At 39.5% G+C, this 12,992-nt stretch overlaps 1 long non-coding RNA gene across 1 annotated transcript; it reads right to left on the bottom strand.

The window, feature by feature from the left end:
• Positions 1-326: 326 nt before the first annotated feature.
• Positions 327-917, bottom strand: LOC134291981 (uncharacterized). Its single transcript, XR_009999395.1, has 2 exons — positions 524-917; positions 327-463 (listed from the first exon to the last, which is right to left on the bottom strand). It is a non-coding gene; the product is annotated as an uncharacterized LOC134291981 (long non-coding RNA).
• Between the last annotated feature and the right edge of the window lie 12,075 nt (positions 918-12,992).

Genomic DNA, 12,992 nt, shown 5'->3' with positions numbered 1-12,992 from the left:
ATCAAAAGGTATATATTCTGATATTCATGGCCTTTCCATAGATCGCCAATATTGTAAACCGTAGATCTCAACTTCAGAACGGTTTGAGCGATTCAAGTCAGCTCTACGATATATGAAATATGATTGAACTGATCTTCTATGTCTGCGGAAATACACTAAAACCCCAATTTGGGGTCTCCAGATAGCCTAGTGGTTAAGGCTATGGATCGCCAATCCGAAGACGTTGGTTCGATTCCCGTTCCAGTCGGGAAACTTTTCTCGACTCCCTGGGCATAGTGTAACATTGTTGTTCGGATTTCAGGAACTGAAGGTTCTGAAGCAGACTCTAGTTTTTGGTCAGCTCAACTGCAATAATTTTATTTTTATTAGTTTGTTATAATTTGTTGTGTTTGTTACTTACAAAGTAGTTTCCTTTTCCAGCCTTCGTACTCTTCCCGTTTTATTTTGATTTGCAACTCTACACCTAATATTAACAAATTCTCACTATTAGATTGTTTCATTCTTCTGTTTCTCTACTACTTACGTTTCTTTGATTCCGTTTCCCGTATTCCACCTAATTTAGCATATAATTCCCGAAACTGTCCGAAATTCAGCTTTCAATGTGCCGCAATCACCTAACCATCAACAATATTTATTTATGTTAATTTCATTCTTATTTCGTTTCAGGTTTTATTTTCATTTTTACTTACAGGTCATCAACGACATTAACCAGTCCTCCTCTACTTCAAATTTCAGTATTTTAGTTATTTTATACAGAAAAATATAGTTTTAATAAATCTCAAGCTTCTACCACTCCACTCATTTGATATTATTTACTTTTTCTCCCCCTCTTATTTTCTCTCTTCCGTGCCAGTTTTCAGATCTGACGTTTTGCCCATTCCAATTTCCAGGCCATTGTCTCCAGTGCCCAGCGGTGTTGACAATTGTACTTGCCTCACAATATACAAAATCATGCAATGGCAGGCATATAAAGCCCTTCAATTAATAACTGTGGAAGTGCTCAAATAACACTAAGTTGAAGTGAGGCAGGCCAAGCTTCAGTGCGATACAATGTTGCCAAACAGGTTATTTTTCAATTTTAAAATTTCAAGGCGATTTTTCGTCGAATGAGTATATTGTGTGTTTATCAGACATTTTCCAATCGAAAAAGCTTAAGGCCAAACGTTTTGAAATCCCGCTTCAACGGTGCATCAGAATTTCAGATGCACAAAAAATCTCAAGAAGCAAGCTTCAAACAACAGTGCATTTTATTATTCTGTTCTTGTGTTACAAGTTCTGTTACAAGTGAGTAATAAGCTTAAAATAAGAAGCTCAGGTGCGCTGGTTTTGTTTACGATGAGATTTGTGCTTTCGAAATCGTGAGTAGGTGCCAAAGTCGGCCCTTGTGGCAGCCATTTTGGGATTCTAACAAGTCTATCCTTAACTTCCCGAGGTCTTTTCGGCCGTTCCAGCAATACAGCGTTTTTAAGCTTTACTTTAAGCTGAAAAATAACATGTTTTTTTTTTGTCTGTATTAACGAGATTTTTAACCTTAGGCTAGTTCATCTCGGGAAAAATAACATGTTTGGCAACACTGTATTGAAAAAAATATATATTCCTCTAACAATTCTGTTCAAAACGGCCGAAGGTCAAAAATGTGTATAGGGTACGAGTGCCATTAGTAATCTCACACTCCCACATTCATCCTATTCGAAAACAAGCGATTACGGCACCGATAAGGCAATCCATGAGACAGATGCGATCAGCTGATATTTTTTGTTTACCATGTATTTTTGACATTCGATGATCGGGGTGACAGTTGAACACAAAGGAATTTGTTAAGCACCGACGACACTTGACGAAACTTTGTTAAGTTGTACTCACACAGTGTTTACATTTTTGGATGTCACCCCCATCGCGAAAAGTCGTCATGGATTGCCTTATTGATTCCGTTCTTTTTGGTTTCATAGTTGCTCACTTCTAACAAAAAATACAAAAATAAGAAACAAAACAAAAAGCACTTCAATTCTTTGGTTTTAGTAGGATGAAAACGGGAGCCACATGCTTAATAAGGGAACCCTATGTTATAGTTTCAAAGTTATAAATTAAGAAAACGAAGGGAATACTTTGATTTTCCTTGTATTGGCAAAGACGAGGGGTGCTGCCACGGGCCGAGGGGTGATTCGATCGGCACCAAAATTTGGATTTTTTCTTCCTCCATTTAAGGACAGACTTGTTGGAATCCCAAAATGGTCGCCACAATGGCCGACTTTGGCACCTACCCACGATTTCACCAATCTCTTGGTAAACAAAACCAGCGCACCTGATCTTCTTATTTTTTGCTTATTATAAGTGAGCAAGAGCAGAATAATAAAATGCACGGTTGTTTGAAGCTTGCTTCTTGAGATTTGTGCGTCTGAAGTTCTGATGCACTGTTGAAGCGGGATTTCAAGGCGTTTGTCCTTAAACAAACATTCCAACAAAATTTGGTCCAAATCCGTGATGGTCGATAACGGTGTGTACACTTGGTGTGGAATTACCCATATGTCAAGGAGCACTAATTGTAATAAAGTGATGTTGTGAAGCTCAGAGATTTCCAATCTGGAATCACGTGCCAGGCTAATTTCTCAAGAATCTTAAGGTGAAGATATGACGAAGCCACACCTCGAATTTTCAAGAGCATAAATCTGAATAACCGAATGTCATTTTGCGCTGAAAAGTTGATCGATTGGTCACCACCAGCAGGTAAGTGCGTTAAGTGCGATGAGAAAGTGAAAATGATATTCAGATTATGCGTCTCATGAAGCAATTACTACAATAAATTGGTTTTGCATAGCTCAGTGGTTACCCAGCTGGAGTCACGGGCATGCTAATTTCGCAAGAATCGAAAGTCAAAAGAGAAATTGTGAATGCTTTTTGGATTTCATAGCAAAAATTGTACATAATAAAGCGGTGTTGTAAAGCTCAGGGGTTTCCAATCTGGGATCACGGGTCATGCTAATTTCAAGAATCTAGACTGCCATGAGAAAGTAAAATGGTTTTCTGATTCTGCTTTTCAAGAAGCATTTATTACAATAAAGAGGCTTTGTAAAACTCAGTGGTTCTCAAGCTAAAATCACGGACCAAGAACCGAAAGATCGAGGAGAAGGTATGAATGTTTTTAAGGATCTACGTCTCAAACCGCTGAATGTCCCTTAGACTGCCTCAAACACCCCTGCGACCCCCTGGAACTTCCTGAGAATCACTGAAATGCAACTGAGACCCCCTGAAACTCCACTTGGAACCCCTTGAGAACCTCTGAATTGAAACTGAGACACCCTGAAATGCCACAGAGGGCTCTTGGGACCCCCTGAAAACCCTGCAATCTCCTGATATCTTCTGAAAATCCCGAAAAATAATTTCATTTCGTTCTCACACTTCCGGTTCTTGAGAAATTCGCGTGGCCCGTGACCATAAATTGAAAAACCAGTGATATTGAAGAAATTCCTTCTTGAGATGACTAAATACGAAAAACATGTTCACTTCTCCCTGTCACTTTTGATTCATGCACAATTATTGTGGCCCGTGTACCCAGATTGTAAACCACTGAGTTTTGTAACACAACTATATTGTAATCAGAGCTCCGTGAGGCGTAAATAAAAAAAAACAATTTCATTTATCCTGAAATTTGTAGTTTTTGAGAATTTCTTGTGGTCCGTGACCATGAATTGGAAACCACTGATTTTTTGAATGCATCTGTATTGAAGATACTTCTCCTTGAGATGAACAATCTGAAAACCATTTGCACTACTTCCTAGCACTTCCGATGCTTCAAAAATTCCGTGGCCCATGACGTCACATTGCGAACCACTGGGCTATATTCAAGTGATAATAACACAGCGCAACATTTTTTCGTCTCAAGAGCAAACTTATGTGTCTCTGACAGATTTTGGGTCGCTGAATCCGCATCCGGGCTCAGATTTGCTCCAGCACGTCACAGTTTTGAGCAATACCTCAATTTATAGGGCATACGATACGATTTTGGACTTTTTTGACAGCAATCCATTAAGCATGGAAGTATTTTTTTTTTCAAGCAATCGAAAGGTAAATTGGTCAATTAACATCTAACTCATGCAAACTCATGCAAAATATTTCGTTTTATAAAATCAAATTTGATAGTTTTAAGCGATTTATGTTAGGTACGATATTTCCCATACAAGCCACCCTCTAAAAGTTGCATGCAAGTCTACATACTAACATAAAATGCTTAAATCTATCATATTTGATTTGGTAAAACAAAATATTTAGCAAGAGTTGTTAATTTATATGTTAATCTACCCCTTTACCGTTTGATGCTTAAAAAAATATTTCCATGCTTAATGGCTTGCAGTCAAAAAAAGCCCAAAATCGCATATTTTGCCCTATAAATTTAGGTATAGCTCAAAATTGTGACGTGCTGGAGCAAATCTGAGACCAGATTCAGCGGACCAAAATCTGTCAGAGACACATACACGCAAAAAAATCCGTTCCGATATACGTGAACTCCCAATCACAGCAACGAGAACAAACGGGAACTATGCATAGCAACGATAACAACAATAAGAAATGTACACCGTGAACTAGATGTCACGGTATCGAGAACGCTCATATTGACAGCTGGAACTAGTTCCAGTTCACGGTGTATATTTGCTTGTTCTCATATTCGTGATTGTTTGTTCACGTTTATCAGAACGGTTTTCTGAGCGTGTACGTTTGCTCTTGAGACAAAAAAAATTGTTGCGCTGTGTAACATTTTGACGAAAACTACGTCTACACGAAAGGTATGGTGCCATCCCAAACAACAATTCATATGACAAATGGTTTAACCCTTTAAAAACCTGGACAATTTATTGCACACTTTTAATCATATCGTTTGATCCCTGATAAGCTGCTAATTTGTCTTACATGTATAAATAAAAAGGTATAAATTATGTTATTTTTGGCCTTTTCATAGATCACCAATGTAAACCGTATATCTCAACTTTATAATGGTTAGGGCGGTTTAGGATAGGAAATCGGTTGGAAAAGTCGGAAAAACTAAAAAGGAAGTCCGGAAAAATTCTGAAAAAATATAAGTAATATTCTGGTAAAAAAAATCAAGATGTGGTTTTTCTCCGTTCCTGAGTTATGACCAATTTTGTGCAAATTGTCCAGATGTGCTCTATGAGCCGTTTGTTTAAAAAATCATAACTTAAGAACGAAGCATCCTAGATACAATGTTTTTTTGTGAAATCGTAAGCAAATTTTCTCAGCAATTCATAAAAAAATACAAAATGTAAATTGTTAACCACAGAATTTTTCGTCTACCCGAGGATGGAGGGATCAGCAAAAACAAATCAACAACAACGGCAGTTTTGGCCATACCCCAAGCCGCACAAGTTCCACGGGAGAGTGAAAAAAAAGAGAAGGGAAACCGTAAAATGGGCAGGGGAAAATATTAATTTTTATTTTTGGCAATCTGGGGGATTGGAGGGATAAGCATTTAATCAGCCGTACATCGGGCCAAAACCTGCATTTAATTAGCACTTATGGCGCATATACGACAGAATAGCATTTAATGACCTGCTGTAAAGGCGCATATAGTGCCAAATTAATGCCATTTTAACCGCTTCCTGGTTGGCTGGGCGACGCACATTATCCAATCATCTATAGCTTACATCGTAGCGCGGTTCAGCACCATCGTCAACCCAAGGATCGAGGGATCAAATCCCAATTTCGGCGAAATCATTTTAAAAAAACAACAACAAAAGCATTTTAAAACAGGCTTGGGGGCAGAAGTTGCACAAAAGAGTGAGGATAAAATAGAAGAGAAAGGGAAGCCGTAAAATAAGCTGGGGTAAATATTTTGTTTTTATTTTTGACAGTATGGGGGATAGGCATTTAATCAGCCGTTCATTGGGCCAAACCTGCATTTGATTAGCACTTATTTCGCATATACGGCAAATATCAAAACCTGTTATTATTATATTATTCTACAAAATGTTATAAGAACATCTCAATAACAATTGGAGGTATTTGAGCAGAGTTTGGTATTGATATGGTATTTATTGATTTAGCAGTGAAATAACTGCATAACATGTTTTGCTACTACATCATGGAGCTATCGAGAAAATGCACAATTTGATAACAATGCATGTTATTGCTTTGTTATTCAATATCTTCTGAATAACAAATACACATCTCTAAATTTTGAGTATGCATTCATTATTGAAATAGCATAACTTGTTATTTTCTAGGCGTTATTCATACAAAATTATGGTATTCGTTTTTGTAATTTTGCCTGAATGAAGGGTATGTGGAGGCATGATAGCATTTAAGATTGATACCATGATATGTTATTCAGTTGCTATTCTTTTCTGCTCGGGATATAGTGCCGAATTAATGTCATTTTAACTGCCTATTGGAAAAAGTTATTCCACTTTTATGAATGTAATAGAATCGTTGATATGATAGTTTTGCCAATAACGTTCGATATAAGATTTGTTCGCCATTTCTTCCGGTAGTTTCAATAAAAATGTTCAGGAAATTCATTCAGAAGTTTCTCTAGGATTTGGCTGAAAAAAAAAGAAATCTTCCCATAGATTTTCTCAGAAATTTCTTTTTTTTTTTTTTATCTAGTTCATTTATTTGGGGCTCAATCGCGTATAACGCTTTACGGAGCCGAAGATCTTTTTTTGTACTTAATAGTATACACTATACATAGTAATAACTTTTTAATGATATCTGTTAGTAATGGGTGGAAGCCAGGGTACTCGTGGCAGCTCGAGGTTAGAAGGTCACATTTTGAGGGATGGACAGGGTGAGGATTGGACCAAAGGTTTCACTGCAGCTCATCCGGGGGTGAATCACATCTTGCTAGCGTATTCGGTGCCTTGTGGTGCTGGTACCAACTTGTTGTGGGACTTGGTCTTCCGGATAGCCAGGAGCAGCTTGGTAACACAAAGAGGACAAAACAGAGAAAAAAAAAACTGGAGAAGAAAACACAAGCGAATTAAACTTTTATACCAGCAGAGCGAAGAAAGTCGAAAATACATCCCATGTAGAGTAATGCGGGGCAAAAGTTCGCACGGGGCAAAAGTTCGCAGTGGGTCTTTTTCTGAGCACAAGTTAAGAACCCAAACAAACCTGTATGGGTTTGACACATAATCAGGTCAGTTACTCGTCAATAAAAATTGGATTGATTTCGTTATGGTTTGGCAGAGTTATGCAAAAAAATGTGTTTCGAGGTGTTTTGATAGAATTTTTGGACCTTTTGGAATAAGAATTTGTAGTAACAAGAAGAAGAAAAATCTCATAACCTCTTGACGTCGGAGAATCGTTATTCCATAGTAGTTCGAGAGGTGCACTCGAATAAACAATAAACTACTAGTGCTTCTTACAGAAAGGGACATTGTTAAAACCTCTACAGTGGGGCAAAAGTTCGCAGTAGCTGTGGGGCAAAAGTTCGCACTAGATTTCTGAATCTAGTACATCAATATAATTACAGAATCTTTGAAGCAATGAAGATTTCGTATAAAAACTACTATATATGTATAATATGTGTAGTATGCACCCTGAAATCGTTCCGGCAGAGGGTTTGAACTTAGTTTTGTGAGAAGTTCCATTGTAAGGCAAACATTATGTTAACCCATTTAAATGAAGAAATGAAAAATGGTCAAAAAACATTTTTAAACATTTTCCTCGTCATCCTCGTCGTGTCTTTTCGTATGTTTCTGAAGTTCTTATGTTCATCTACTCTACCGGGGTCTTTCATAGCTTAGTTTGTAAATTGACAGCTATAACTCATCACCATACTGACGGGGATAAGATTCGATTACGGTCCTGTTCAACAGTTTTGCTGCATATTTGTTTTTTTCATGTATTTTGTGCAACATGCATCTCTATGATTACCCCACAATGTATTTTGACAACTTTCAGTAACGCTGGAAAGGACAGCTCTTAGTTAATAGTTGTGGAAGTCTTCATAAAACACATTCTATACAAAAGCTGAACACCAGGTCGTATTCCAGTTGGGCCGTAATGCTAAGAACAGAAGGAAACAGATTTCATGGCTAGATTGAAAAGACGAACATGAATTAACATGAAATAAATGAACATCACACAAATAAACTACCCTGTACAAGGTGCGAACTTTTGCCCCGCATAATGCGAACTTTTGCCCCCACTATGGGGCAAAAGTTCGCATTGGAGTACTTGTATTAAAAATTGTATTACTAAAACTACAAAAGTAATGCGAAAAAATCTAGTACTACATTTTGAAGGCAACATGATAGGGACCCTTTTAACGAAGAAAAATGATATTGTTTTCTTTTCGTTTATTAGTTATTTTGTGAAGTCTGTTAGGTGCGAACTTTTGCCCCGCATTACTCTATGTGACATCGCGGGTCCCCAACACATCTCTCACAAGAACAAAGGGTTGTCTACCTCGGGCCTCAAGGGTATCCAAAAGTAGTGCTCTGGAGGCGTCATTATCCGGGCATTGCCAAACTACGTGGTCGATGTCATCATAACCGGAACCGCACTTAGTACAAACATTGCTCAACGCGAGGTTAATCCTGTGTAAATGCGCGTCTAGCGAGTAATGGTTGGACATAAGTCTTGACATCACGCGAATGAAATTGCGACATACATCCAGACCATACCACCACACTCGCAAAGAAACGTTAGGAATAATGGAATGTAACCACCGTCCCAGCTGGCCATCTCGCCAATCATTTTGCCAACTTTGAAGAGAACTCTGGCGAACAAAATGGAAAAATTCATCATGTGAAATTCTTCTATCATAGATCTCACCTTCCTGTGCGCCCACCTTTGCGAGAGAGTCCGCCTTCTCATTGCCATAAATTGAGCAATGTGAGGGGACCCATACAAAGGTAATCTTGTAGGATCTTTCGACCAGTGCACCCATCTGCTCCCTTATTTTTGTAAGAAAGTAAGATGGATGTTTTACAGGTTTCATCGACCGGAGTGCCTCAATCGAACTAAGGCTATCCGAGAAGATGAAGAAATGGTCTACGGGCATGTTGGAAATCATCCCCAAAGCGAAATTGATTGCTGCCAGCTCAGCAACATAAACCGAACAAGGTTCCTGAAGTTTGCGGAAGGCGGTGAAATTTTCATTGAAGACGCCGAAACCAGTGGATCCATTTATGCGAGACCCATCAGTGAAGAATCTCTTACAGGAATTGACATTTTGGTACTTTTCGTTAAAAATGCGAGGAATAGATAGACATCGAAGTTGATCTGGTATTCCATGAATAGCTTGTTTCATGGACAGATCGTATTTAACAGAGGAACTGTCATTAGTGAAGTGTACACGAGGAGGATTATAACTTGGTAGGCTTATGTCAGATGACATGTAGAACAGATAGATTCTCATGAATTTTGATTGAGTGTTCAGACTGAGCATTTCTTCGAAGTTTTCAATGACAAGTGTGTTGCTCACTCCACACTTGATAAGTAACCTTAGCGAGAGCTCCCAGAATCGGTTCTGGAGAGGTTTCACCCCTGCCAGGACCTCTAGGCTCGCATTATGCGTTGAGTGCATACAACCGAGAGCAATACGCAAACAACGGTATTGAATTCGTTCCAACTTTATTAGGTGGCAGTTTGCTGCTGAGTGGAAGCAGAAAGAGCCATACTCGAGAACAGAGAGAATAGTCGTTTTGTAAAGTTTTATGAGGTCTTCCGGGTGAGCACCCCACCATGTTCCGGTAATTGTGCGTAGAAAATTGATCCTTTGTTGACATTTTTGCACCAAATACTTGGTTTGGGTACCCCAAGTGCCTTTTGAATCAAACCAGACCCCAAGGTATTTCGAAGTCAAAGACTGATCGATTTCTATTCCCAAAAGATTGAGTTTCAGTTGGGCTGGGTTCCGCTTTCTAGAAAACACAACCAATTGAGTTTTTTGCGGGGCAAACTCGATCCCTAAATCTCTTGCCCAGATTGACAGATTATTTAGAGAATTTTGCAATGGTCTTTGCAACATTTCTGCATGTGGGCCTTTTAGAGAAACCACAGCATCATCTGCAAGTTGTCTTAGCGTGCATTGTCCTTCCAAGCAACTATCAATGTCTTTCACGTAAAAATTATAAAGCAAGGGACTTAAACATGAGCCTTGGGGTAGGCCCATGTAACTAATTCTGGAAGTTGTCAGTTGTCCGAGATTGAAACTCATATGTTTTTCTGACAACAAATTATACAAAAAATTATTTAAAATTCCTGGAAGTCCACTATTGTGCAGTTTTTCTGACAATATGCCTATGGAAACTGAGTCAAAGGCGCCCTTAATATCCAAGAAAACTGAAGCCAGTTGCTCCTTTTCCGCAAAGGCCAGTTGAATATCTGTTGAAAGCAACGCTAGACAATCGTTTGTTCCTTTGCCCTTGCGAAACCCGAACTGTGTATTTGAAAGCAAGCTATTCGATTCAACCCAATGGTCGAGTCGCGATAGGATCATTTTTTCCAACAATTTCCTTAAACATGATAACATAGCAATTGGGCGGTATGAATTATGATCAGACGCTGGTTTACCAGGCTTTTGAATAGCTATTACTTTGACCTGTCTCCATTCTGGCGGAACAATGTTGTTCTCCATGAATGAGTTGAACAGATCCAGTAGTCGTCTTTTCGCGATATCTGGGAGATTCTTAAGAAGATTGAACTTGATCATATCGCGTCCCGGAGCGGAATTGTTTGATGAAAGAAGAGCCATAGAAAGTTCCAGCATAGTGAAGGGTCTGTCCAGAGAACCGTCTCTTGGGGATGTTTCCCAAGCAATCGGTTGTGCTGGGACTGAGTCTGGGCAGACCTTTTTCGCGAAGCTGAATATCCAACGGTTGGAGTATTCGTCACTCTCATTAGAAGAAGAGCGGTTTCGCATGTTGCGAGCCACTCTCCAAAGCGTTGTCATTGAAGTTTCTCTTGAGAGACCCTCAATGAAGTGTCGCCAATAACTACGCTTCTTCGCTTTCAGCAGGTTTCTCAGCTGTCTTTCGAGCTTAGCGTACTCTTGATAAAGATCTGAGGTACCGTGCCTACGAAAAGTTTTGAAAGCATCAGATTTTTTAAGATACAACTGGGTGCAATCATCATCCCAGCCTAGTGTGGCTGGTCTTCTTTTGAAGGTTGCACTTGGAACACGTCGTTTTTGTGATTCTAATGCACTCTTGTATATCAGTTCAGACAGGAATCGATACTCATCCAGAGGTGGGAGGGGGTTGAATGATTCGATGCCAAAAGATACCGCTTCTGCATATTTTTGCCAATCGATATTCCTTGTGAGGTCAAAAGGAACCTGAATTGGTTGGTCTGACCTTTCACTATTATGCTTTATGGTGGTTATAATGGGTAAGTGATCACTACCATGAGGATCGTCGATTACCTTCCACAAGCAATCGAATGATAGTGAACTTGACCCCAGTGATAGGTCGAGACGACTTTCTTTGCCGTCAGATGCAATACGTGTCACTTCACATGTATTTAAAATGTTCAAATTGAAATCGTCGCACAAATCATAGAAAACGGCCGCTCTATTATCGTCATAAGGTTCGCCCCACCCTGTACCATGTGCGTTCATATCACCCAGAATTAAAACTGGATGTGATAGTGCAGCAACCGCATTCCAAAGATGACGGCGGTTAATTGAAATTCTTGGAGGAATGTAAACGGAAGCTACGCAAAGTTCTTTACCCTTTACGTTTATTTGGCAAGCGACGATTTCTACGCCAGGATGAGTCGCGATTGGGATTCTATAAAATGAGTAAGTCTTTTTGATCCCCAAAAGAACCCCTCCATAATGGTCATCTCGATCCTGGCGTATAATGTTAAAATCGTGGAAGTTGAGTTCATCTTCAGAAGAAAGCCATGTTTCACAAAGGGCAAATATGTCACAATCAGAGTTGTGAATCAAAAATTTAAACAGGTCTAATTTAGGTTTTAGACTATGACAGTTCCACTGTAGTACAGTGATCATATCTTGTACCTCACTTGATGAGTTATCCATCGAAAGATATGATCGCAGCAAGGAGGGGCCATGATTGTGTCAGATTCCGAAGATATTCTTCTACTGTAGGTATAAACATATTAATAATGCCTCTAAATGTTTCTGGAAGGTTGAGGGCATTATATAAGCGATCCACGAGAACCCTAAAAGTAAACAGTCCTCGCTTGGGTCTAGGAGGCTTGCTTGAAGTGCGAGGAACTTTGGTAGCTTTTTTCTTGCTACCTTGTCGAATATTTGTCTTTGAAGTGTATTTAACAGGCGGAGACGGGGATGACAGATTCTTGCTACAACATGGATCTGAAGCTAAAGGAACCTGATTATTCGGAGTTTTTAAATTTACCCCGCCTCCTTTGACATTAGGCAAACTTTTGAGGGAAGACTTCAAAAAGACCTTTCGGCGCAATCCCGGGGAAGATGATGACTTCCTTTTTCCAGGTGCGTGTACCTCCGAAAGAGATCCACCCTCATCAGTTTCGCCATCGTCCTGATCATCGGAAGACAACTCCTGATAGGGATTTTCAACTGGGACAGCTGATTCAGACACGGAATCTGGTGTTTTAAAAGATTTCACCATCTCCGCATATGTCTGTTTGGAGCGCCTTATGATAGAGCGACTCTCATTTCGAATGCGTCTTTTGTAAGCCGGGCAAACTTGCAAGTCATGTGGATCTCCACCACAGTAGCTACATTTTTCCGCTTCCTGTGTGCAAGAGTCCTCCAAATGAGCTTGGTTGCATTTGCCACAACGGGGCTTGTTGTCGCAAAAGCTATCACTGTGACCAAACTGCTTGCATTTGGTACAATTAAAAACCTTCGGCCTAAAAAGATGCACTGGGTAAAAACCACCATCAATTACAACAAATTCCGGAAGGACGGAACCTGGAAAAGTCACTCGAAAAAACGCTGAAGGCGAGTACACCTTTTTATTTCCTTCCATGGAAACCTTAGATAAGCGTTTACAGTCTAGGATAGCCACATCAGGAATTGA

The sequence above is a fragment of the Aedes albopictus genome, chromosome 3 (genome assembly GCF_035046485.1).
Source record: "Aedes albopictus strain Foshan chromosome 3, AalbF5, whole genome shotgun sequence".
Classification (NCBI taxonomy): domain Eukaryota; kingdom Metazoa; phylum Arthropoda; class Insecta; order Diptera; family Culicidae; genus Aedes; species Aedes albopictus.
This window is presented reverse-complemented; position numbering and strand designations above follow the sequence as displayed.